Genomic DNA, 27,181 nt, shown 5'->3' with positions numbered 1-27,181 from the left:
TTCTGGGACAGAGAGAGACAGAGCATGAATGGGGGAAGTGCAGAGAGAGAGGGAGACACAGAATGGGAAACAGGCTCCAGGCTCCGAGCCATCAGCCCAGAGCCCGACGCGGGGCTCGAACTCACGGACCGAGAGATCGTGACCTGGCTGAAGTCGGACGCTCAACCGACTGCGCCACCCAGGCGCCCCAGGAGAGAATTCTGAAAGCAGCTAGGGACAAACAGGTCTTAACCTAAAAGGGTAGACACATAATAGTAGGCCTGAAACCTGGTAGGCCGGAAAGGAGTGGCAGGAAATATTCAATGTGCTGCAGAGGAAAAATATGCAGCCAAGAATCCTTTATCCAGCAAGGCTATCATTCAGAATAGAAGGAGAGATAAAGGCTTTCCCAGACAAATAAAAACTAAAGGAGTTCATGACGACTAAAATAGCCCTGCAGGAGATCCTAAGGGGCACTGTGTGAGTGGAATGCTGCAAAGACTACAAAGGACCAGAGACCCCACCACAAGCATGAAACCTACAGATGACACAATGACATTAAATCCATATCTTTCAAAAATTATTCTGAATGTAAATGGAGTAAATGTCCCAATCAAAAGACATAGGGTATCAGAATGGATAAAAAATGAGATCCATATGTATGCTGCCTATATGAGACTCATTTTAGACCTGAGGACACCTGCAGATTCCAAGTGAGGGCATGGAGATCCATATATCATGCTACTGGATGTCAAAAAGCAGCCTGAGTAGTTGTAGTTATATCAGACAAACTAGATTTTAAAACAAAGACTGTTAACAAGAGATGAAAAAAGGCATTATATCATAATTACAGGATCTATCCACCAAGGATAGCTAACAATTGTAAATGTTTATGGCCCCAACTTGAAAACAGAGAAATATATAGATCAATTAATCACAAACATAAATTTATAGATGACAATACTGTGATTGTAGGGGACTTTAATACTCCACATACAACAATGTACAGATCATCTAGGCAGAAAATCAATAAGGAAACAATGGTTCTGGATGATACATTGGACCAGATGGACTTAACAGATATATTCAGAATTTTTCATCCAAAAACAGCAGAATACACATTTTTCTTGAGTGCATATGAAACTTTCTCCAAAATAGGGTCTCTCTCACATACAGGGTCACAAAGACAACCCTTAACAAATGTAAAACGATTGAGATCATACTATGCACATTTTCAGATCACAACACTATGAAACTTGAAATCAACCACAACAAATAATTTAGAAAGCCTGCAAGTACATAGATGTTAAAGAAAATGCAGCAAAGGCAATCTTAAGAGAAAAATACATTGCAATCCAGGCCTCTCTCAAGAAGCAAGAAAGGTCCCAAATACAGAACCTAATCTCACACCTAAAGGAACTAGAAACACAGCAGCAAAGAAATCCCAAATCCATCAGAAGAAGATAAATTGTAAAGAGTAGAGCAGAAATAAACAATATAGATTCAAAAAAAAGTGGAACAGATCAGTGAATCTAAGAGCTGTTTTTCTGAAAGAATAAACAAAATTGATAGGCTCCTAGCCTGATTAATCAAAAAGAAATAGAGCAGACCCAAATAGATAAAATCATGCATGAAAGAGGAGAGATCACAACCAACACCACAGAAATACAAACAATTATCTACCCCCAAAAAACAAGAGCACACTTTACACACTGTATGTTTAGTCAGTTTGACAATAAATTATAAAATAAATAAATATTTTAAAAAAGAATATTATGAAAAATGATATGCCAACAAACTGGCCAATCTGGAAGAAATGGACAAATTCCTAGATACCCACAAACTACCAAAACTCAAAAGGGAAGAAATAGAATATTTGAACAGACCCATAACCTGTGAACAAATTTAATTGGTTATCAAAAATCTCCCAACAAATAAGAGTCTTGGGCCAGATGACTTCTCAGGGGAATTCTACCAGCCATTTAAAGCAGAGTTAATAACCTATTCTTAAACTGTAACAAGAAATAGGAATGGAAGTAAAGCTTCCAGACTCTTTCTATGAAGCCACCATTACCTTGATTCCCAAGCCATACAAATACCCCATTAAAGGAAAATTGGAGGCCAGTATCCTTGATGAACATAGATGCAAAAATTCTCAACCAGATACTAGCCAACTGGATCCAACAATACATTAAAAGAATTATTCACCATGATCAAGTGGGATTCATTCCTGGGCAACAGGGCTGGTTCAGTATTTGCAAATCAATCAACATGATACATCACATTAATAGAAGAAAGGATAAGAACCATATGATCCTGTCAATAGATGCAGAAAAAGCATTTGACATAATACAGCATTCTTTCTTAATAAAAACCCTCAGGAAAGTCAGTATAGAAGGAACATAACTTAAGATTTTAAAAGCCATATATGAAAGGCCCACAGATAGTATCATCCTCAATAGGGAAAAGTGAGAGCTTCCCCTAAGGTCAGGAACATGACAGGAAGTCCATTCTCACCACTGTTGTATAGCATAGTTTTGGAAGTCCTAGCCTCAGCAATCAGACAACAAAATGAAATAAAAGGCATCCAAGTTGACAAAGAGGAAGTCCAACTGTCACTTTTCACAGATGACATGATACTCTACACAAAAAACCCAAAAGACTCCACCCAAAACCTGATGGAACTGTTACATGAATTCAGCAAAGTCGCAGGATATAAAATCAACGTACAGAAATCGGTTGCATTTCTATACACCAATAATGAAGCAACAGAAAGAGACATCAAGGAATCAATCCCATTTACAATTGAACCAAGAACCATTAAATACCTAGGAATAAACATAACCAAAGAGGTAAAAGGTCTGTATGCTTAAAACTATGGAAATCTTATGAAAGAAATTGCAGAAGACACAAAGAATGGAAAAATATTCCATGCTCATGGATTGGAAGAACAAATATTGTTAAAATGTCGATACTACCCAAAGAAATATACACATTAAATGCGATCCCAATCTAACTAGCAACAGCCTTCTTCTCAGAGCTGGAACAAACAATCCTAAAATTTGTATGGAACCACAAAAGACTCCAAATAGCCAAAGTAGTGTTGAAAAAGAAAACCAAAGTTGGAGGCATCACAATCCCAGATGTTAGCCTATACTACAAAGCTGTAATCATGAAGATAGTATGGTATTGGCACAAAAACAGTCATATAGACCAATGGAATAGAATAGAAAACCCAGAAATGGACCCACAAATATATGGCCAACTAATCTTCAACAGAGCAGGGAGGAATATCCAGTGGAAAAAGTCCCTTTAGGAAATGGTGCTGGAAGAACTGGATAGCAGCATGCAGAAGAATGAAACTGGACCACTCTCTCACACCATACACAAAAATAAATTAAAAATAGATGAAAGATGTAAATATGAGACAGGAAACCATCAAAATCCTGGAGGAGAAAACAGGCAACAACCTCTTTGACCTTGGCTTCAGCAACTTCTTACTTCACATGTCTCCAAAGGCAAGGGAAATAAAAGCAAAAATAAACTATTGGGAGCTCATCAAGATAAAAATTTTCTGCACAGCAAAGGAAACAATCAACAAAACTAAAAGGCAACCAACAGAATGGGAGAAGATATTTTCAGATGACATATCAGATAAAGGGTTAGTATAAAAAATCGATAAGGAATTTACCAAACTCAACATCTGAAAAACAAATAATTCAGTGAAGACATGGACAGAAGACATGAATATACACTTTTCCAAAGAAGACATCCAGATGGCTAACAGACACATGAAAGGATGTTCAACATCACTCATAGTCAGGGAAATACAAATCAAAACCACATTGCGATACCACCTGATACCAGTCAGAGTGGCTAAAATTAACAATTCAGGAAACAACAGATGTTGGAGAGGATGTGGAGAAAGGGGAACTCCCTTGCACTGTTGGGATTGCAAACTGGTGCAGTCACTCTGGAAAACAGTGTGGAGGTTCCTCAAAAGATTAAAAATAGAATTACCTATGATCCAGCAATAGCAGTACTAGGAATTTATCCGGAGGATATAGTAGTGCTGATTCACAGGGGCAAATGTACCCCAGTGTTTATAGCAGTGCTATTAACAACAGCCAAATTATAGAAAGAGCCCAAATGTGCATCAACTGATGAATGGATAAAGAAAATGTGGTATATTGGGGCGCCTGGGTGGCGCAGTCGGTTAAGCGTCCGACTTCAGCCAGGTCACGATCTCGCGGTCCGGGAGTTCGAGCCCCGCGTTGGGCTCTGGGCTGATGGCTCAGAGCCTGGAGCCTGTTTCCGATTCTGTGTCTCCCTCTCTCTCTGCCCCTCCCCCGTTCATGCTCTGTCTCTCTCTGTCCCAAAAATAAATAAATGTTGAAAAAAAAAATTAAAAAAAAAAAAAAAGAAAGAAAATGTGGTATATATATATATATGAAGAGAGAGAGAGAGCGAAATATATATATAATATAGAGAGAGAATAAAAAAGCATTGTTTTAAGCCACCAAGTCTGTGGTAATTTGTCACACTGGCAACAAGAAACTAGTACATATTCCAATACCCTATCTTTCACCCTCAAAATTCACCACTGTTAAGAACTTTTTATGGATTTTTAAGGAATTTTTGATGCATGTACAACCATTCATATCACAAAAGAAATCATGCTATATGCATTGTTTCTGTTTAGATGGATTTGTATTTTTTCTCAGAGTTCTATAGTCACAAAAAAATTTACCATCAGTTCTTTTACATACATCTTTAAATATATAGGGGAGGCATATCTGTAGAATGACTTTCTTGAAGTTGAATTACCAAATTACAGGTTATGAGCAATAACCTCGTAGCTTTGGTAGATCCTGAAACGATCCTTTAGAAAAGTAGAACTAATTTATACAAGCACAGGTTATCATGAGAACGTCATTTCTCCCTACCTTTACCAACACTCTCAAGGTGTAGATCTTTAAGATAGAGGTTTTTTGTTGGCCATAGATTGGGATTCTTCACTTAGTCCAAGAATATATTTTGTGTGTATTAATTGTCTTATATATAAATAGAGTGAATCAATTCCAAGTTATCTTTAGATAATCTCTTATGACAAAAGCAGCAGTGAGAAAAGTGGCTTGTGGTTCTGCCCTCATCACTCACTGGATATGCTTTGGGCAAAATGCTTAACCCAGTTGCTCAGAAACCTAATTCTAATCAGATTTACCTGGGGAGTTTTTAGAATGTACATTAAGAATTTGTGCACCTTGGACTCTCTTGGAGTAGAGACTGGAAAATTTGCTTTTTAACAAACCCTTGAACTGATTTTTGCACCACGCGTAAGAAGCAGCTGATGGACTACATTTTGGAACCATTGACTCAATCACTCTAAGCCTAAGTGTTATTTTCTTTTGTTAAATTCTTGCAATATAAGCTTGTCTCCCCATCAGGTTATAGTGGGTTGTAAGTATAGCTTGTTCCCTTGGGTCTGTTCACTATGTGGCATCTTTAACCATCTTACTGGGATGGGATTGAAAGCAGCACATACCATATACCTGGGTTCCCCTCTGGAACTTTGCTGGCTGCTTTGATGACAAGACTGAATTCAGTACTTTCTTGCTCACTGATTTTACTTTTATTCACTTTCTTGCCTTATTTGTGAATATTAGGAGTGTGGGAAGGATTTGGTTAATCCAAGAATAATGGGCCAATTATCCTTTTCTTCTTGAGATTTTTCAACGAGCTGAACAAAGAACAAAATTAAATGGAAAAAAATTCATGTTATTATCATTTTTGGGTACAGACACAAGAGAAACTTCCTTAGGAGATGACTCGATAGGCCCTTAATATACTCACCAGAATAGTCAAATTATTTGTTTCATATATAAAACACACTTACGGATTCCCAGGGGCATAGTCAGTCTAAGCCAGAAGTCACTCTTTAACACATACAAGTGTTTCTGCTTCCCAAAAGTCCATTGTGTTTGCTCAAAAACCCTTTAGATGTTAGTACTTCTTACTACTAATGTTACATAATTTACTTAAGTTTTCTATAAGTTATTGAAATATATATGGGAAAACTAAAATCTCTATTAAAACTAAGCTGAATGTTTGAAAAACTACATAAATGCAAATTATTTTTTATTTGCTGATGATTTTTATTTATTGCAATGCATATTCATTTCTTAACCTTTGAGGAAAGAACTATATCTGTTTCTATAAATATTGATTTCCCAGTTGGAATACCAAGCTTGCTTTCTTAAATGTACAAGACCTGTTCCCCTTTCCTTACCTCCTTAAACCTCAGGCTTATCAACTAATCAATGTACTTAAAAGTAGAAACTCTTTTTACGTACAATAATATAAGCAAAATATAAGAACAGATACAGCAAAGTCAGGCCTTCCTTCAAAGAGCAGACCCTTCATCAGCTTACCTACAATATTAAAGGAAGAAGTGATTATAGAAAAAAGCTACCTGCCCTCCAAATATGATACCTTAAAGCATGATGGTCATAGTCATTATGACCATATGACCATTATGGTCATAAATATTGCCCAATAAACATTCTAAAAACTGGTAGTGGAGGGTGGGCAATTATAGTGAGAACTTCTCTCTTCTACTATACACACATTTTAGAATATAAGGTTTTTTGAGGACAGGGGTGATACTTTCTATATCTTTGCATTCCTGGCTTCCTCAAAGTCTAGGTCTCAATAATCACTGGCTAAACAAATTAAAATGTAGGGAAAGAGAGGTGTCTGGGTGGTTCAGTAGGTGAAACATCCAACTTTGGTTGAGGTCATGATCTCATGGTTCCTGAGTTTGAGCCCCACTTTCAGGCTCTGTGCTGATAGCTCAGAGCCTGGATTCTGCTTCAGATTCTGTCTCCCTCTCTCTCTGCCCTTTCCCCATTTATACTCTGTCTCTCCGTGTCTCTCAAAAATGAATTAATGTTTGGGGCGCCTGGGTGGCTCAGTTGGCTGAGCGTCCAACTTCGGCTCAGGTCATGATCTTGTGGTTCGTGAGTTCGAGTTCCGCGTCAGGCTCTGTGCTGACAGCTCAGAGCCTGGAGCCTGCTTCAGATTCTGTGTCTCCCTCTCTCTCTTCCCCTCCCCTGCTCATGCTCTGTCTCTCCCTCTCTTTCAAAAATAAATAAACATAAAAAATTTTTTTAAATGAATTAATGTTAAAAAAAAATTTTTAAGTGTAGGGAAGGAAAGGAAACCTAGCTTTCCCTCTACCCTTGTATATTCTTGACTGAGAAGTCCCCATGTCCTCTCCTTCCGCATCATAAAAGACAGATTGACAGAAGAAAAACAGAAATTTAATAACATGTATGCATTCTGAGTAAACTGAGTAACTCCCAGAAATTGGCTACAACATCACCTTAAATACCATCTCCAGCTAAAGACAAAAGAAGATGGTGTGTGTGTCTGTGTGTGTGTGTCTGCCTGTGTGTGTGTGTGCGTGTGCGTGTGTAGAGGAAGGGGCAGCCAGTTACTGCAAATATTCAGACAAAACCCAGTAAATAAGGGTGTGGTTGTTATGCAGATTTGTTTTTGCCTTTTCCATTGATGACACTTTCTAGAGATTTGGAACCATCCTCCTCTTCCTGGTTCAGAGAGAGAGACACTCTTGCAAATGGAGGTTTCCCTTATAAATATAAATGTCTCTTACAAAATGATGACTTCTACTCATTTTTCAGAATTTCTCCTGTGTCTGCTATCTCTCAGTAATAATCAACCCAAAATAATCAATATGCCAGAGAAGCATATTTTGGAGTGGTATATTTTGCTCCCCCTTCAAAAACACAATCACTTATTTTGAAACATTTTGTAAATCGCAGAACATGAGGTAAAATATGTGGCATGTGTTGGTTGGTCAAACATATATAGAACAATTTTTATCAGCCCTGATTTACCAGGAGACAATTTAATGACAGAAAATAGTATTATTAACTCAGTATTATTAATTTAATGTGTGGCTATAATTTGGTATAACTATGATTGCCATGTGGTAAATTACCCCTGATAATTCTCTCTAGAGAAATCTTTAGATTTAGGCACCGAGAGATGCCTAGGTTTTACACCTGGGATACTACTAATAAAACATATTTATAAAAGTGCAAATAACTAACTTCGTTGGTTACTCATTATGTGTAACACCTCCTTTGATTCTCACAACTGTCTGAAGTGGTTGCTGTTGCTTTGCAACACTTTGCAGGTGACGAATGTTGGCTTAGATATGTCAAATACTTGCTCCATACATAACCACCAGTTAAGAGCGGTGTAGCCGGTGTGCAGCAGTGTAAGAGCACCTGACTCCAGGGGTCCCAAACAGACCGGGTTCCGCCTCGTGCTGCTGATAAAATCCAAAGGCAGAGAAATGAGTGGTGGGGAAAAAAGGAAGGAATTTATTTCAGTGGGGCCAACTGAAGGAAGACAGTGGACTAGCATCTCAAAGACTGTTCCCCAAAATGCTGAAAATGCTTCCAGGTTCATATCAGAAATATGTCAGGCAAAAGTGGCTGGGTATGTGCAGGTGGGCAGCGAAGGTCAAATCAATCATTGCCTTGGAGTCAGTTGCAGGCAGTGGTGGGATCCTTCTGGCTCAGGGCAGTCCATGTTGCTTGAGGGGGTAGTTTTGGTTCCCTTTAGGTGATGTTTTGCCCTTAGGGTCTTCAGCCTGAGCCAAGAGACAAAGCTGGAAAGAAGAACCTGGCTATAAAGTTTGAGATCACAATGGGGCAGAGTCCTCTTTCAGTGGTGCTAAAATCTTAAGGTCTGGAGCAAGTGTTTTAACCATTAAACTATATTGTGCTTCCTCAACTATCTTAGGATATACCACTTTGGATGATTTTGCTAAGGAGTTGAACAAGTTTACAATATGACTTAATTAGCAAGTGATCAGTTTTATATATTTTTTTAATGTTTATTTACTCTTGAAGGAGAGAGATAGAACATGAGTGGGGAAGGGGTAGAGAGAGAGGGAGACCCAGAATCTGAAGCAGGTTCTAGGCTCTGAGCTGTCAGCACAGAGCCCAGTGCAGGGCTTGAACTCATGAGCTGTGAGATCATGACCTGAGTGAAGTCGGTTGCCCAACCCACTGAGCCACCCAGGCGCCCCAGTAAGTGATCGATTTTAGTTCATCGGGGGAGTGTCCCTTTGCTAAAGTATTTAGTAACTTTGCCCATTTATGTACATTGACTTAGAGTACTTGAAACCCAAGTTTCTTGGAAACTTAGGAGTGCAATTAGGATAATAAAGCAACAGGAGCTGCCATCATAGGTCTCATTATTTGCCCATCTAGCCCAATATTTGTAAGAAGTGCCATCAAAGATGACGTAAGGCAGGGTAAGGAATAAAATATGTGCTTAAAATAATTCTAAATTTTTGTCCATAGTCTGTTCCTTAAACTAAGATTTTAAAATATGCCTCACTTTATTTATACTTTTAGTTTATGAAAATGGGCTAGTTATAGCAAATTTAACTCAGGGATTCCCTGTCTTCACATAGACCTTGAACACCAAGACTTTGAAAGGGAGACTTCTTTTATAAAACAAAGCTTTTCCCCAGAAATCCTAGATATCATTGCATATCTTTCAGTTCTCTTCTTGAAGTCTTTTCAGGGTTCTAGAAGCACTCCCAAATATTTGTCAAATTTTAAAAAACACAACAATGTTAAGAATCTGTACTGGTACTTTAGTATCTGTAATTCCTATCATTATGTCTCATGTAGCTTTTCACTACTCAAAACCATCCCACTGGGAATGGTGGAAACAAGTTACATCCTAGTGAAATGACTGTCATTTAGATTGCTAAGGGAGAAAATGTACATATATGCAAAATAGATGTCTGAAGGGCCATACTTAAGAGCATAAGTATCAGAGCATGCATTTGAGTATACTTCAGAGTCTTTTGAGTAGGAATAACAGTTAATTCTTTTTCTAGGTTGTTTTGTTTTGTAATCTATATGCTGTGGGTCATATAAACAACCAAGAAGTCTCATCATTTAAATAACAAACCTGTATTGACTGTGAATACCTTGGTAAATTAAGCAGAAAAAATATTGCATAATTTCCCTCTTTAATTAAGGAGTTTGGGTTAATGGCTGCAGCAGCTGTATTTAACATTTATGCCACATCAGCAATAAATTAGGGCCAAGTCTGATTGCAGCTAACTGCATTTCCAGCCTGAGTTGTCACAGAAAAGATGAAGATTTATGCTGCTGTTTATATTAGTCTTTCTTGTGGGCCTATTAGGGATATTTGTGTATACTTTACTCAGTCTTCCCCTGGGCAATTTGATATTTCCCACACATTTTATGTGAATTGAGAAGAAGCAGAGGATATTTCATGGGAGGATTGATTATATTGAATTAGCTCTCATACATTTGGCTTTCAAGTATTTTTTAATAAATGTTTATTTATTTATTTTGAGAAAGAAAGAGAGCACGAGTAGGGGAGGAACAGAGAGAGAGAGGGAGAGAATCACAGGCAACCTCTGTGCCATCATCATGAGCCCGATGCAGGGTTCAATCTCACAAACCATGAGATTATGACCTGAGCTTAAGTCAAGAGTCAAAAGCTTAACTGACTGAGCTGCCCAGGAGCCACTGGCTTTCAAATATTTTTAGACAAATTTCCTTAAAAGTTTTGGTGTAAGAGTTATCATGCGTATGACCCAAACCCTATTTAGTGGTTTCTAAAATAATATCAGGCTCATTCAAATAGGATTGACTTAATGTTGGACCATGTTACCTGCATTCTAGAAATGTCTGATAGGTAAACATGGGAAACATGAACTTATTCTATAATGTGCTCCCTCAGTTACAGTGGGGAGAGATACATTTCAACAAGGTATTTATCATGGATGCCAATGTTGTGTGGAGTCTTAGGCGAGAGCCTGCTAGAAGTAAAGCACAGAGGATGACACTAAGCTAGTTGCTGCACCAAAGGGACCAGTGTCTGTCTCCAAAATATTATCTGTTAGATTAGTGACCAATTTTAACTTCGGGTTTTCTTCCAGCCAAAGCAGAACTTGGCTTCTTATTTCTGTAGTTTGCTATATATATTGCTGACATTTGTCGCCCTATACCTCCCTAGTACACTGACTTGAAGCCGCGTTCCTCTGGAACTGCCCTGCCTTCCCCACCTGGCACTGAGCATGTTAATGGTTTCTCCATTTGTCTCAACTAAATCAGTGCCCTTAATAGGAGTATACTGAAGTATTACAAAAGGGATTCTAGCTCTATGTTTCAACTCCTCAGAGAATGACTACAAGTTCTATCTCCTGCCCACAGACTATGATTTCATATTATTCTTTTTTTTTTTTTTAATTCTATTTAGTGTTTTGTTCCTTGGAGCTAAGGATTGTATTTCATGAGTTAAAGAAGAGTCAGCTGAAGATGTTTTTATGATATTAAAGGATTATTTGGTTGGAGGCCTATTATCACCAGTGCACTGCTGAATATGAGAAAATCTTTTGTGTGCATGAAGGAATACACTTTGAAAACAGAAATGTAAGCAACAGAAAGCGATACACACACACATGCAAACATGAGCAGACACATTCATGCCAATGTATGTATATGTATTTTCCTTTAAGGAGAAGGAGTCAGAGGAAATTTCTAAAGATAATCTTTTGATTGTAATAAACATATCTTTTCTCCAAGTGACACAAAGCAACTCTAGTTTCTATCAGACTCAATTACTCAGTAAATATTTACTGAGCACTATTACATTGCATCAGCCATTTGGGGCACAGCAATTGCCAGACACTCCGTTTCTGATGATGGGTCTACATATACTTCACTTGAGTGTAAGAAATGAGTGCACAAAGTCTTTTACTTGTCACCACAGGGTCTGTTTTCTTCAAGAACATGATTGGATTCATCAGCAACCAGAGGTTCCCTTAAGTAGATTGTTGGAAGAGGTTAGCAGTGGGACCCAACAGTTCAGTTCTGTGGGATTCTTACTCAGATATCAGAAGGATATCCTCAGCCCTTCTCAGCCCTCTCAAATTGATGTCTTTCCAGACACACTGGAAATGATTCTGAAGGCTCATGCCTTTGTTCCTGCCACAAAAGTTAGTCATTAAGAGTTGTGTCACTTTTTCCTATAATTAAAACCATTAAACCTGGGCCATACCAGTTAGTTGAGGTGCTAAGAACAATGATTTGGCACTAGCAGAACTTTTAGAGTCGTTCCCTCCAGTGCTAGTTGAGAGCAAATTTATTTGTTTTTTCAAATATATATCTCTGAATATATACCAGACCCCAGAAGTAGATACCAGGTCCCCTTCTGTTTTCAAGTCTCCTAATATGTGCACTTACAATGCTGCCCAGGCCCAGAGGGGTTGTAAAACCTTCTGATTGCTTGTGGTACTGTTTTAGCTGAGCAGAGTGGGACATTGTGTGTATGAGGGGCTGCTGAAATCCTGTGTTTATGTTTGGATTCTCACCAGTGATTACATGTTTCAGGCCTGTTACATGCAGCCACTGCATAGTTTCCAGAACAACTGAGAACTCTTTATCTAAATGCTTGATCACTCTGGCAAGCATGTAAATACTCCCTTCTACCAGCTATCAAAATTCTATGTCATCAGCTGCCCTATTTCCTTCCATCTCCTTCACAAGTATTTTCCATCTTATTAGGCCATGCTGATCTTTTCTACCTGTGAATTCCATTATCATCCATTGTCATCATTATCTGATACTCATATTTTTACACTCATATTTTACATTGAAATCTAGCATCTTGTCTACCTAACTAGGCTTGAGTTCTTCAAGGGAAAGAGCTGCCATGATATATATATATATATATATATATATATATATATATATATATATATATATATAATCATCCATATTGCCAAGCACTGTGCTGTGCTCACAGAATGCACAAAAGTAAGTTGGTGGGTAAGCAAACAAATAAAGAAGTGAAAAGCAAGACTATGGGAGCTGGTGAAGCATTTTCTCAGATTTCACTGAAGATAAAAAATGATTTAAATCTGGGCTTATATTAAAATCAAAGACAGGACTCCTGACTAACAAAAAGTTTTGAAAAATTGAAATCTCCTACCAGGTTAAATATAGTTTACATGTGATCTTAGAGATCATCCAGGCAAAACTTTGATTTAGTGATTGTATTAGGATTCTTTAGAGAAAGAGAACCAATAGGTGATATATGTAAAATAAATAAATAAATAAATAAATAAATAAATAAATAAATAAATAAATAAATAAATAAATAAATGTATAATATATATACTGGGTGACTCAGTCAGTTAAATGTCCAACTCTTGATTTTGGCTCCGGTCATAACCTCACAGTTCATGGGTTTGAGCCCGACATCATGCTGTGCGCTGACAGTGTGGAGCCTGCTTGGGATTCTCTCTCGCCCTCTCTTTCTACCCCACCCCTGCTATGTGTGCACTCTTTCTTCAAAATAATAAAATAAACATTAATATATATATTATAGATAACATATAACATTTATTATATGTAAGAATAGTACATGTATAAGAAGAGATTTATTATAAGGTATCGGTTCACCCAGTTGTGGAGGCTAGACGTACCAAGATCTGCTTTTCTGCAAGCTGGAGCCCAAGGAAAGCCAGTGGTATAATTTGGTACAGCTCCTGAAGGCCTGAGAACCAGGAACACCTCAGGCAGGAAAAGATCAATGATGTTCTTTCTCAAGCAATTAGGCAGGAAGGGTTGAAATCTTCCTTCCTCCAACTTTTTGTTCTATTCAGGGCTTCAACAGATTGGATGATATCCATTCATATTGGGGAGAGCAAACTGCTTTACTGTTCAAATGCTAATTTCACCAGAAATACCCTCATAGACAACTCAGAAATAATTTTAGCCAAGTATCTGGACACATCATGTCTAGTCACATTGACACATAAAATTACCATCACAATAATGAAGTAACTGATGAGCACAGAGGTTGGTGACTTAACCAAGGTCACTCAGGCTACTGGCTAAGGAGAGAGTCATGACTCAAGTCCTTTTTCTGACTGACATCTTTTCTCACAGAGAGGTCAATATTTTGGAGATAGAGCAAACAATGCAGACAGTGGATTCAAGTGTTGCCCATGGTTGCAGACCATAGCCCGTGTTTTCTCAGAAACGACTCCACAACACCACTAAGCTTAGTGTTGAATTTTTGATCCATGAATATTCTCATGGTTGGTTCTTTCTGTGTCCAGTTTTGAGAAGTGGAAATTTTATTTAATTTTAGACCTCATTATTTTTCACAAACGAGAAAAATTTACTGTTATTCTCAGGGTGTCCCATTCTGCTGGAAGCCTCAGAAATGTCATAGGATGTTCAATATATCTTAAAAGGAGACTTTGAAAAATTGGAGTGCATCCAAAAGGAAATGACCAGAATAGTAAGACATCTGGAAATATGTCATCTGATGAATGTGTCTGTCATTTCGTGTCCAAGTGTAGTGATGTTGAGTCTGAAAGATGTTCCCCTTCCCTGCAGGGCAATATTAACTTCCTTCAATTATTTAAAGATCTGCTGTGTAAAACTAGGATTCTGTATCTTCTGAATAGTTCAAGAGGGTGAAACTTGGGCCAATGTGTGACAGTACAAAAAAGTTGACTTCCACTGTAAATAAACATATAAAATAGTTGGAGTTGTTGTTCCAGTTCTTTTTTTGATGCCACTGGAGCTGCATTGTGGGTCCCTTGTGAGCCAAAGCCAGTACCTCCATACCAATGAGGAGATAACCTCGGAGGCCTTTGTCACTTATGACTTGAAGATTGTGTGATTATTTAGCACTGAGCTATCACCAAATCGATGACAGCCAAATTTCACCTAGCAATTCTCACTCACCTCACTCAGGTGAAGAGCGTTTTAGAAAAGGTCACACTAGCGGTTCCTGGGGCTCAGTCGGTTGAGTGTCCAACTTTGTCTCAGGTCATGATCTCACAGTCTTTGAGTTTAAGCCCCATGTCAGGCTCTGTGTGGACAGCTCAGAGTCTGGAGCCTGCTTCAGATTCTGTGTCTCCCTCTCTGCTCCTCCCCTGCTCATGCTCTGTCTCTCAAAAATAAATAAACATTTAAAAGACTCTACAAAAACAAACAAAAGGTCATACTATTAGAACCTACTGTTGATATTGGAACCCCTGGTCAACTGCTCATGCTGCAGATAGAGCTTAAGGTCATTCTCTACCTCTCTACCTAACTTACTAGAATCCGAAGCTTTCCCTACAGTGATGAAACATGATAGCTCTTTAGGAGGCTGCCTGCATTGATCTGAATGAAGGAAGTAGAATGTATTGAAAATAAATCCTTGTACCCCCAATCTTTATAGGTTAACAGTAGGTATTCAGGATGGCTTATATGAATCAAGTGTAATTTAATGAACTACAGCTTTGAAAGTGTTAGAAAATGGATCAAACCATAAAATGTGCCAGAGGTTTTAAAATAAATAAAGTCAGTCATGTTTCAGTGTATTTGAAATAATGTTCACAGCAAGGCAACAGACATAAAGTGAATATTCTTTCACTTCTCACCTTGATTAGAATAGAAACTACATATTTAACAGTTATTTTGAGAGTTAAATGTGACTCAAACTACCAATCTAGTTATAGTTTGTCTTTTATCTTTTTTTTTTGAAATTTCACTAGAGTAACAAAGCTTATATTTAGATTTAATACAGATTTCACTGAACATGCAAGTTCCAAGATGCAACTCATATTATTGGACCCTGCACTCAACACAAAACTTCAATTGCAGAGGATCACACTGCATCTTTCTAACCATCACACCAATATTTTGCCAAGTGCCGTCTGCAATGTCTTAGGTTTTTTATTTATACTGGAACTCATTTCGTTTGATCCAAGAGCTATTTCCAAAATGTCCGCAGTACACAAAAATGTACTTTATCAACATACAGTCCATTGCTTTAGAGACAGGAATATCAGCCAGGTGCTCTGTGGTAGTGGAGACCAAGACAAATGATGTTAATAGATTTAAAGAGAAACAGACTTAATTCTAAGAAAAGTTATTTTATACTAAATGAATCTACCTGTCCTCAACGTGTGTAGCTAAAGTGAGATTTGGATGCTTTGCAATTCTTAGGTTTTAAAATACAAAGCCAATGGGTAGAGCAGTATAGTCTAGGTCAGAATGTTAAACTGTGTCTACATGACCTTCATAACCTGTGATGGGCCTACGCTCTCAGTACACCACTTCACTACCTTTCCAGAAAAAAAAAGGCAAGGTGGGTGGAGGAATCCCCCCTCCTCTTTTATTTCACATTTACCATACACAGTGCATTGAGCCAGAGAAAGTGTCTGTGAAGACGTACCAAAGTATGACTGCCCCAGGAAGAGCTTATAAATGAATGAGAGAAATAGTTAGAACAGGAGTAATTTAAAAAAAAATTGCAGTAGGTAGAAAATGCTATAAGAAAAGCACAACGATAACTTACACAGAACAGAGAGAGGACATTTCTAACTGAAAGTAACAGAGAGATTTGATCAAGGTCTCGGTAGATGATAAATATATGCAAATAGAGGGACAGACAATGATTCTCCTCTGAACAGAAATAGACACAGGCCTGTATTCAGAGAAAGGAAAATAAAACATTCAAAAAGTGGCTAATCATGCAATCTGAAGGACAAATAAGATTTAGGGGATGCAGGATAGGCTCTGAAGGTAGAAGATTCAAACCTGGTTTCTACTATTTAGTAGCTTGACTAAATAAAGGCTTAGGGTAACTGAAACATACTAATAAGGATAATTTCATAGACTTATTCTAAAAATGGAACCACTCCCAGTTGTAAAAATCTTTGCAGTTTGCAATCTACTTCTGCATTATGCATTTGCACATTGGAGATGAGTCTGAAAAGGTAGATTAAAGACAGTGGAAGTCTTTGAGCCCAGGCTAAGGACTCAGAAATGGGGCTCCCTTCACCGCCTCTGCCCTCATCTTTTGTAGGGAATGGGGAGCCTTAGGAACATTGTGAAAAAAAGATTGACAGGATTCTAGCTTTGATTTAGAGAGATTAATCTGATGAAATCAGTGAAGGATTTATAAGAAAAGGAGGCAAAACCATTGGTCTGGAGGCAGATGACTCAGTTCAGAATCTGTTGCAGTAATAGAGACAAGAAGAGGGATAGGAGTCCTAGGTATAGAGAGGTAGCAACACCCTTTGTTTTTCAGGAAAGTCCATCTATCCTCTTTAAATTGTAGATTATAGAAGAATCAAGGTCTGAAATAAGAGTTTCGATACTAAAAAAATTAACATTACAGTAATGTAAGAAAATTGGTTAGAAAGCATGTAAGCATTTTAGGAATAAATTGAGTAAGAATGAGGCTAAAATCTAAGAAGCCAGTTTGGAGGCAGTCAGTAAGACAATAACCCAGGGGTATTAAAATTCCTGGATTCTTTTTCTTAAAACTCCTTTCCCCCCTAAGTATTGAACCATCCCTCCCCCCTACACACACACTTCTATATACAATTTATTTTCTGTTTACCCCTATGTGAAATTTATCTAGACTATTATCATTGTAACCCCCACTGTTGGGTATTCTACAAGGAACTTCCATATCTGTTTATTGAAAAGAATCAATTTTTTTTTAAGTTTATTTATTTATTTTGAGAAAGAGAGAGAGAGAGCACAGGCAAGTTGGACAGGGACAGAGAGAGGGAGAAAGAAAATCTTAAGCAGTCTCTGTCCTGACACAGGGCTCCAACCCACAAACCACGAGATCATGACCTGAGTGAAAGTCAGATGCTTAACCAACTGGGCCACCCAGGTATCCTGAAGAGAATCAACTTTTCTGAATAAGTATTTTGGAAACATCATCAGTTAAGTTGCATTCTATTGTGGAGTCACTTACATGTTTCTTTACAAAGAGGTTGAAGACACCATTAGACAATGCAGGCAAAGAAGATGCTAAGTTGGCTCTTAGAAGTCATGAAGAAAAAAGGGGCGCCTGGGTGGCGCAGTCGGTTAAGCGTCCGACTTCAGCCAGGTCATGATCTCGCGGTCCGTGAGTTCGAGCTCCGCGTCGGGCTCTGGGCTGATGGCTCAGAGCCTGGAGCCTGTTTCCGATTCTGTGTCTCCCTCTCTCTCTCTGCCCCTCCCCCGTTCATGCTCTGTCTCTCTCTGTCCCAAAAATAAATAAACGTTGAAAAAAAAAAAAAAAAAAAAAAGAAAATAAAAACTGGCCAGTCTTGTTAAACTCCATTCAGAATAGAGCCACATTCACCTAATGGGAAGAGACTATGCTTTTCCTGTGTTGTGATTTTTTTTGATTTCTTACTGAGTCCAAGTGAAACCATTATTAAACTACAATGATAATATCAACTCTTAGGAAATTTAAGTGAACCCCATATGAAATCATATCAGAACATAATCTATCAAACTAGACATGAGTAATTTGATAGAGTTTGAAATTCTGTTTTGAATGTGCCCCTATTAAGTTTTTCTCACAATGTATTAAGAGTTTTAGTTACAAAAAAATCCCCTCATATGCATGTGTGTGTGTGTGTGTGTGTTTACATGTATATATAATGATTCCAATAGTTAAGACATGCTTCAGTAAAGGTTATCATAATGGGAGAAATGGTGAATAGGTATGACCAATGCTGACTATTTTGTTAATGGAATCTGGAGAACTGCTTGTGGAATATATTGCTATTTGTAAATCTGGCTGAAAACATCAGAGATAAGGATATCTTTGTTTCATGGGTCCACCATTCTTAAAACTTATTTCTTTCAATATCTCATTGTGCTTTCCCATTTATTCATCAGTGGAAAAAACTATGCTTTCAGAAAGATCTTCATCAGTAATAAATCCAAGTAACATTTAGCAATAAAATAATAGTTTGCTAAACTTTGGAAACAATGACTTTCATCCTGTAGAATTAATAATGATTTTCCCCTGCAAATAATTCTTATTTTGACATATTTTCCTTTATAAATTATATAATATAGAAATTGAGTCATATATTTCCTTTTGTATTACTATTGACTACCTCAAATATCTTCTATCACACACATATTTGCTTGATTCTTCAAAAAATATTGATTTTACCTAGATTATGAAAATAGGGTCTAGCATACCTGAATTTGAATCTCAGTTTTGCCACTTTTTTTTTTGGTCTTTTTTTTTTTAATTTACATCCAAATTACTTAGCATATGGTGCAACAATGACTTCAGGGGTAGATTCCTTAATGCCCCTCACCATTTAGCCTATCCCCCCTCCCGCAACCCCTCCAGTAACCCTCTGTTTGTTCTCCATATTTAAAAGTCTCTTATGTTTTGTTCCCCTCCCTTTTTTTTTATATTATTTTTGCTTCCCTTCCCTTGGGTTCATCTGTTCTCTGTCTTAAAGTCCTCATATGAGTGAAGTCATATGATATTTGTCTTTCTCTAAGTGACTAATTTTGCTTAGCATAATACCCTCTAGTTCCATCCACGTAGTTGTGGATTTCATTCTTTTTGTTGCTGAGTGATACTCCATTGTATATATATACCAAATCTTCTTTATCCTTGCATCCATTTATGGACATTTGGTCTCTTTCCATACTTTGACTATTGTTGATAGTGCTGCTATAAACATTGGTGGGGTGCATGTGCCCCTTCAAAACAGCACATCTGTATCCCTTGTATAAATACCTAGTAGTGCAATTGCTGGGTCATAGGGTAGTTCTATTTTTAATTTTTTGAGGAACCTCCATACTGTTTTCCAGAGTGGCTGCACCAGCTTGCATTCCCACTATCAGTGCAAAAGAGATCCTCTTTCTCCACATCCTTGCCAACATCTGTTGTTGCCTGAGTTGTTAATGTTAGCCATTCTGACAGGGGTGAGGTGGTATCTCATTGTGGTTTTGATTTGTATTTCTCTGATGATGAGTGATGTTGAGCATTTTTTTTCATGTGTCGGTTGGCCATCTGGATGTCTTCCTTGAAGAAGTGTCTATTTATGTCTTTTGCCCATTTCTTCACTGGATTATTTGTTTTTTGGGTGTTGAGTTTGATAAGTTCTTTATAGATTTTGGATACTAACCCTTTGTCTGATATGTCTTTTGCAAATATCTTCTCCCATTCTGCCGGTTGCCTTTTAGTTTTGCTGATTGTTTCCTTCACTGTGCAGAAGCTTTTTATTTTGATGAGGTCCCAGTAGTTCATTTTTGCTTTTGTTTCCCTTGCCTCTGGAGACGTGTTGAGTAAGAAGTTGCTGCGGGCAAGATCAAAGAGGTTTTTGCCTGCTTTCTCCTCGAGGATTTTGATGGCTTCCTGTCTTATATTTAAGTCTTTCATCCATTTTGAGTTTATTTTTGTGTATGGTATAAGAAAGTGGTCCAGGTTGATTTTTCTGCATGTTGCTGTCCAGTTTTCCCAGCACCACTTGCTGAAGAAACTGTCTTTATTTCACTGGATAGCCTTTCCTGCTTTGTCAAAGATTAGTTGGCCATACGTTTGTGGGTCCATTTCTAGTTTCTCTATTTTGTTACATTGATCTGTGTCTGTTTTTGTGCCAACAGTTTTGCCACTTTTAAACCATATAACCTCAAACTAATTCTTCCACCTAAAAACTCTGAATATTAATGGCTTATTTAAGTTTAATGAGGATTAAATTAACACATGCAAAGCACTAATACAGTACTTGGCCATTAGTAAAAGCCTAAAAATCATAACAATTTTTATTAACACTTTATAAATTTATAAATTAAATGAGATAATGTCACATATATATGAAGTTATACAAACACATATATTTAGGACAGTGTATTGTAAGACAATAAACAGTAGCTAAAATTTGTAAGGTACAAGATATTGGAAATATAGAAAAATGTGCAGATGAAAATAAAGTTACCTAACATCTTATTAGCCAGTTACAAAAAGTCAGTGTTTAATTTATTTTGTTATGTATTAATAAATTCAAGGGAGTCTGTGCTAGGTGACATCAAGACACACACTTATTTTCAAAGCAAGGAAAATATTTGGGATTATTGATAAATTATAAATAAGAACAGAAGTATGTACAGTTTTCTAACTGCTTATTTAGTATTGTTTATCTCATAGTAACGGCACTTTTTTGAAAAAGGGACTATAAGTGGAAAAATAATTATTAGTTATGGTCATAATACCATTTTGCAAATGGAAAACACACACACAAACACACACCACAATGAAAGATTAAAGTACTATTTTGAAATCACCTGGAACTGCTAACTGTATTCTGAATTCTTGTTACTCGAAGTGTGGTCAATGGGTCAGCACCATCAGTGTAACTTATGCTTGTGATAAATACAGATGCTTGAGCCTTGCCCTAGATTCACTGAATCAGAAATCATGATTTGATTAATGTACATATATCACTTATATACCTTTAAATTTGAGAAGCAATGTTTTAAACAAAACCAAACCAAAGAGGGAGGAAAGAGAAATAAAGTCTCACGGGGTTGCCCATATTTTTGCAGAATGATTCAGATAGGGGAAAACAAAAAAGAGTTGTTAGTTAAACTAATCACATCTTTAAGTAAATTTTTTTAATGTTTTATTTATTTTTGAGAGAGAGCTGAGCCTGAGCCAGGGAGGGACAGAGAGAGGGAGACACAGAATGTGAAGCAGGCTCCAGGCTCTGAGCTGTCAGCACAGAGCCCAACGCGGGCCTTGAACTCATGAACAGTGAGATTATGACCTGAGCCAAAGTCAGATGCTTAAGCGACTGAGTCACCCAGGCAGCCCCAGTGAGGACACTTTTAGAAAAAATATAAACTAATGCATACAGTTATAGTCTTTACTTGTTAAGGAAAAAACATAAATAAATTTATTTTATCTTTATTTTGTTAATGTTTATTTATTTTTAAGAGAGAGAAAGAGACGGAGTGCGAGCAGGGGAGGGGCAGAGAGAGAGAGACAGATTCTGAAGGAGGCTCCAGGCTCTGAGCTGTCAGCACAGAGCCCGATGCCGGGCTGAACTCACAAACCGGGAGATCAGGACCTGAGCTAAAGTTAGACGCTTAACACCTTGAATCACCCTGGCGCCCCAATTTATTTCATTTTTAAATGGGAGTTGTTTTAATATCTCAAAAGAGCAGATATATATGAAAAATATAAAAAAATAGTTTTTATGATTTTCTATTTATTAATTCTTTTTTTCTAATTATTACTGTGTTAAGTTTATTTATTTATTTGAGAAAGACAGAGACAGCACAAGCTGGGAAGGGGCAGAGAGAGAGAGGGAGAGAGTTCCCAAGCAGGCTCTGCACTATGAGCTCAGAGCCCGAAGTGGGGCTCCATCTCAAGAAATGTGAAATCATGACCTGAGCTGAAACCAAGAGTCGAATGCTTAACTGAGCTACCGAGGCGCCCCTACTAATTCTTTAAATAATGCCTTGGTCTTCCTTTCAGGAATGAATAAAAATAATGAAGAATAATTAGTTCAAATATACTTTAACATGTATCCATTTATCCATACATTCATTAAGCAGAAATTTTTTGGTGCTACCTAGTTGAGGCTGTAATCCTGTCCACATGGATTCCGCATTCCAGTGAGGAAAAGAGGTTACAGACAACAAATGAAAAGAACGATTATAGGTTTTGATAGAAGGAGAACACGTTGGGGGTTCAGGAGAAACCTCTTTGAGAGAGTGACTTGAACTGAGGTCTAAGGCATAAAAAGGTTCCAATTGCAGAGCATTCCAGGGAAAAGCAGAGTCCTTAGGTACTGAAACCAGAGTTTATTATGAGAAGAACATGCAGAAGCCCGCCAAAATCAGAGAACAACTGTATGATATTCGAGGCATAGGCTGTGGCCTGTTCATGTCAGAGCTCGTAGGCCATGCGAAGATAATTGGGTTTTATTCCACGTACAATACAAAGCCACTGAAGAATTTTAAGCCAAGTGGTAAAATTGTGGTTTATGCCATCAAGTCTACCCTGGCTAGAGTGTGAGCAGTGGATTGTAGAAGGGGTCATAAGAGGGATCAGTGAGAACAGGTACAAGGCTTTGCAGTGTTGTAGATGATCGATTATGGTGGCTTCAACTGGTGAGAGGAGAGAGCTGTATGGATTCTGGCTATATGTAGGGTTTGCAATTACCATGGAAAAGGAAGTTATTTTAAAAAGATCTTCGTGTTTCTGACTTAAGTACAAAGCTTATGTGTTAATTTCCTAGAAAGCAGGGATGACCTAGGAAGGTACATGAGGAAATTTAAGAGTTCCAGTTTGGAGTAAATTTAAAAGGTAGTAGATACCTTGGAGATTAAGATAATGGGCTCTGGGAAAGGTTCAAATCCTACCCTAATTGTTAACAGCAGTGGATCTTGAATAATTTAAACTAGGTTTCTGTTTTCCTATCTGTAAATATAGGGAGGTTAATAATATCTACCTTACTGACTTATTGTAAACATTAAATTAGATAATTCCTATAAAATGATAAGAGCAGTTGCTGATATACTGTAAGCAACAAAATAATAATTATCACTATTGTGAGTGCTCACACTAACAGTAATGTCAAGTAGAAAAGCTGACATACAAGTTTGAGTTTGAAGGAAAGTGACTGACATCCCAATTCTTTTAAGAAAGCATTAATGTCAAATTAATATGTTGTACACCTTAAATTTACACAGTGTTCTATGTCAAGTATATCTCAATTAATAAAGGTGGAAAAAAAGAACTTTTCACCTCATTATACTTTGAGTTAATAAGAAATATCCCGGGATAGCTTTTACTGTTTTCTTAGTAAACATACCTCTCTCCTTTACCCTTCTCTCTTTTTGTGTGTTGTGGAGGAGAGTTGACACAGAGTTGGGAAATAGCAGAAGACTCATCAAGACAATGAAAAGCCCGATTCTAATTCTAAAAAGAACATTTCATTTCCTGTTTTTGACTTTACAATTATTTCAAAATAGATTCTAGCTTTTAATTGATTGTATTGAAATTTCCTGCATAAATAGACCATAACTATTTTTTTAATCTCTATTTATTTTGAGGCAGAGAGAGAGCATGAGCAGGGAAGGGGCAGAGAGAGAGGGAGGCACAGAATCTGAAGCAGGCTCAATGCTCTGCGCTGTCAGCACAGAGCCCGACGCGCGGCTCGAACTTAACTGCGAGATCATGAACTGAGCTGAAGTCAGATGCCCAACCGGCTGAGCCACCCAGGCGCCCCGACCATAACTATTTTTTAATGTTTATTTATTTTTAAGAGAAAGAGAGAGCGAAAGCTAGAAAGGGATGGGCAGAGAGAGAGGGAGACAGAGGATCTGAAGGAGGCTCTAGACTATGTGCTGACAGCAGAGAGCCCTACACCTGCCCGAACCCATGAACCACGAGATCATGACTTGAGCTGAACTCGGATGCTTAACCGACCAAGTCACCCAAGAGCTGCTAAACCATAACTGTTTTTGATAACAGATTATGAGATTCCTCCGATGATAACTACTGAAACCATGAGGAATAATCTGAGATTTGCATGTTGACTTCATTGTCAAATTAACCTTTCCAATGGCAGGTTGATTGACAAGGTAAAAATACTTGCTCCTTCAGGTCTACATTGTAAAAAATTATAACACAATAACATTTTGCCTTCTGGAGTGAAAGGTTGAAGTCTTCAGCTATATCAGTGTATTTGAACATGAGTTTCATCCATTTATCTATTTAATAAAAAAGAAAGTAATTTAATGAATACCTGGGTGGTAGATACTTCCTCACGTTCTGAGAATTCCAAGATAAAGATGACAATGTACTTCCTTTCAAGATGCAAGACCCCAAATATGTGAAGTGGATTAATCCCTATTGTGGTTCTTTAAAAGCTTTATAAAACAGGTGCTATGCAAATTTGAATTGTTATTGTTGTGGTCATTAATATACGAAGATCCTTCTAGAATCAAGTATCATTATTTAACATGTTTTATTTACTTATTTTTTGATAGCCTAGAAATAGAGTCATGCGAAGCAGGTCAGAGAAGAACATGGAGAGCGGCCACTGTCAGCATGAGGAGCCCAACAAATCAGCCTGGTAAGTGGCAAAAGTGATGCCTGGGTATCTTTTACTTTGTGTCATTACATCTGCCAATATTGTTTTTCATGCAAAAATCCCACATAGTTCACAAGCAAAAATAAGAATGCATCTAAAAGGAGACTGTGACATTCATTCTCTTTATTTACTTCAAAGACCTTAGGGAGATGGTATTCTGCAGGAATAGGCACACATTTTGTTATAGACAGACATGGTATTATGTAGTTTCATGACTTTGTGGCAGTTGCTTACTTCTTTGAGTCTTATTTTCCTTGTTTGAAAATGGAGATTATGGCAGTTATCTTATGTTTTCCTAAGAACTACATAAGAAATTGCATGTAAACAATTGATTTGTTTCCTTAGCATAGAAAAAGAGCTTAAAGATATAAGATTAATATTTATTGAATATTTTCCATGTGCCAAGTACTAAATGCTAACCACTTTACTGCATTGTTTCATTGAATACTCACAACAATGCTTAAGGGTAGAAGCTATTATTACTCTGATTTTACAGATGAAGAAATTGTACTATTAAAAATTATGTGACTTGCCTTTAAATCACATACTACTCTGATAGTTGTTTGAGTGCAGTCCTGTCTAATGCCAGAGTTTCTGTACTTGTATTCATTCATAAAGTCAGCAAACATTTATTGGCTATCTAACAAATGCCAAGCTTCTTTTAGCTGAGTTGCCATGCTACTCCCAAATGCTTAGTGCTTACAATATAATAGCTGTATATTTATAAGAGACATTATAGCTTACAAATAATTTATGAGTAAGTAAAATTGTTTATTACTGGCATACCTTGTATGGAAGACAAAGTAGGGGTCACTATATATATTTTAAAGATGGAAAAATTGAGGTCCCTCCCACGAGATTAACTGGCTCACTGGATGTCTTACAAGCTCAGTGTTTCTCAAACTCTATGGTTAAGGGTCAGTTTTGTTGTTGTTGTTGTTGTTGTTGTTGTTTTAGTTGTTATTTAAATTCCAGTGAGCCAACATACAGTGTAAGTTTAGTTTCGGGTGTACAATACTGTGATTCCGTACAATACCCAGTGTTCATCATAAGTACACTCCTTAATCCTCATCACCTATCTCATCCATGCCTCCACCCTCTAATAACCATCAGTTTGTTGTCTATATTTAAGAGTATGTTTCTTAGTTGGCCTATCTCTCTTTTTTCCCTTTGTTTGTTTGTTTTGTGTCTTAAATTTTACATATGAGTGAAATTGTATGGTATTTGTTCTTCCCTGACTTACTTATTTTCCTTAGCATAAGACTCTCTAGCTCTATCCACATCATTGCAAACGGCAAGATTTCATTCTTCTTTATGGTTGAGTAATATTCTGTATATTATATCTATCTATATATCTGTCTAAATATATGTATCTAAATGTCTATGTCTGTATCTGTATCTATATCTATCTATGCATATCTAAACATCTTTATCAATTCCTCATTTGATGGACACTTGGTCTGTTTCCTTAATTTGGCTATTGTAGATAATGCTGCTATAAACATTGAATCTGTTGCAGACTGAATGTTTTTGCAAACATTAATTACTAGAGAAATAAAATGATCAAAAGGCAGACACAAAATACCCAAGCCCACATTTTTATTAATTGTCATTATTCTGTAGACATAAAATTATAAAATAGGTATGAAAATGTTTAATGCTTTCTCTCCATACTCTATTTTCCATACTCCTTGTGGTGCAGACCGGTTAGCATTTGCAGACTAACACTAGCTTGTAGACCAGACAGCAAGCCTTACAGCACCACTGATAGTGCTAATATGAGGCAGACCTAATGTTCAATCCTAGACCTTCGTTTTTCAGACGCAGCCCTTTTCATGTTACTTCATAGAGCCTCAACATACATCCAGAAACCTGTATTATGGTCTAAGGTACAAGAAGATCAAATTCCTAATTGTTCAAATGAAACAAGTGCAAGAAGACTGACAATGACAAAGTATCTTTACAGAGTTATAGGAAATAATTGACATTAAAAAATGGAAAAACAATTGGAAGTTAATAGGAATGATTTAAATTTACCTATCAGAAATCAAGACTTAAAATTTTTAATAAGTGATGTTAAAAGAATTTCTCAAAATATGTTTTTTGTCTCTTCTTTTTTCATTCTGTCTAGTGTTAGAAAAGAGAAATTAGGTTGTATTTAGAATACTGGGCCTTCCT

At 37.2% G+C, this 27,181-nt stretch overlaps 1 protein-coding gene across 6 annotated transcripts in view; it reads left to right on the top strand.

The window, feature by feature from the left end:
* The window catches only part of LINGO2 (leucine rich repeat and Ig domain containing 2), a 1,160,577-nt gene that overhangs the window by 628,629 nt on the left and 504,767 nt on the right, over nt 1-27,181 (top strand). For all 6 annotated transcript variants that reach the window (XM_045468931.1, XM_045468928.1, XM_045468930.1 and 3 more), the window contains one exon: nt 24,900-24,985. The gene's annotated coding sequence lies outside the window, so the exon portion shown is untranslated. The remainder of the gene's footprint in view (nt 1-24,899; nt 24,986-27,181) is intronic.

The sequence above is a fragment of the Leopardus geoffroyi genome, chromosome D4, assembly GCF_018350155.1.
Source record: "Leopardus geoffroyi isolate Oge1 chromosome D4, O.geoffroyi_Oge1_pat1.0, whole genome shotgun sequence".
Lineage (NCBI taxonomy): Eukaryota > Metazoa > Chordata > Mammalia > Carnivora > Felidae > Leopardus > Leopardus geoffroyi.
The sequence above is the reverse complement of the archived record's forward strand: the minus strand, read 5'-3'. Positions and strand labels throughout refer to the sequence as shown.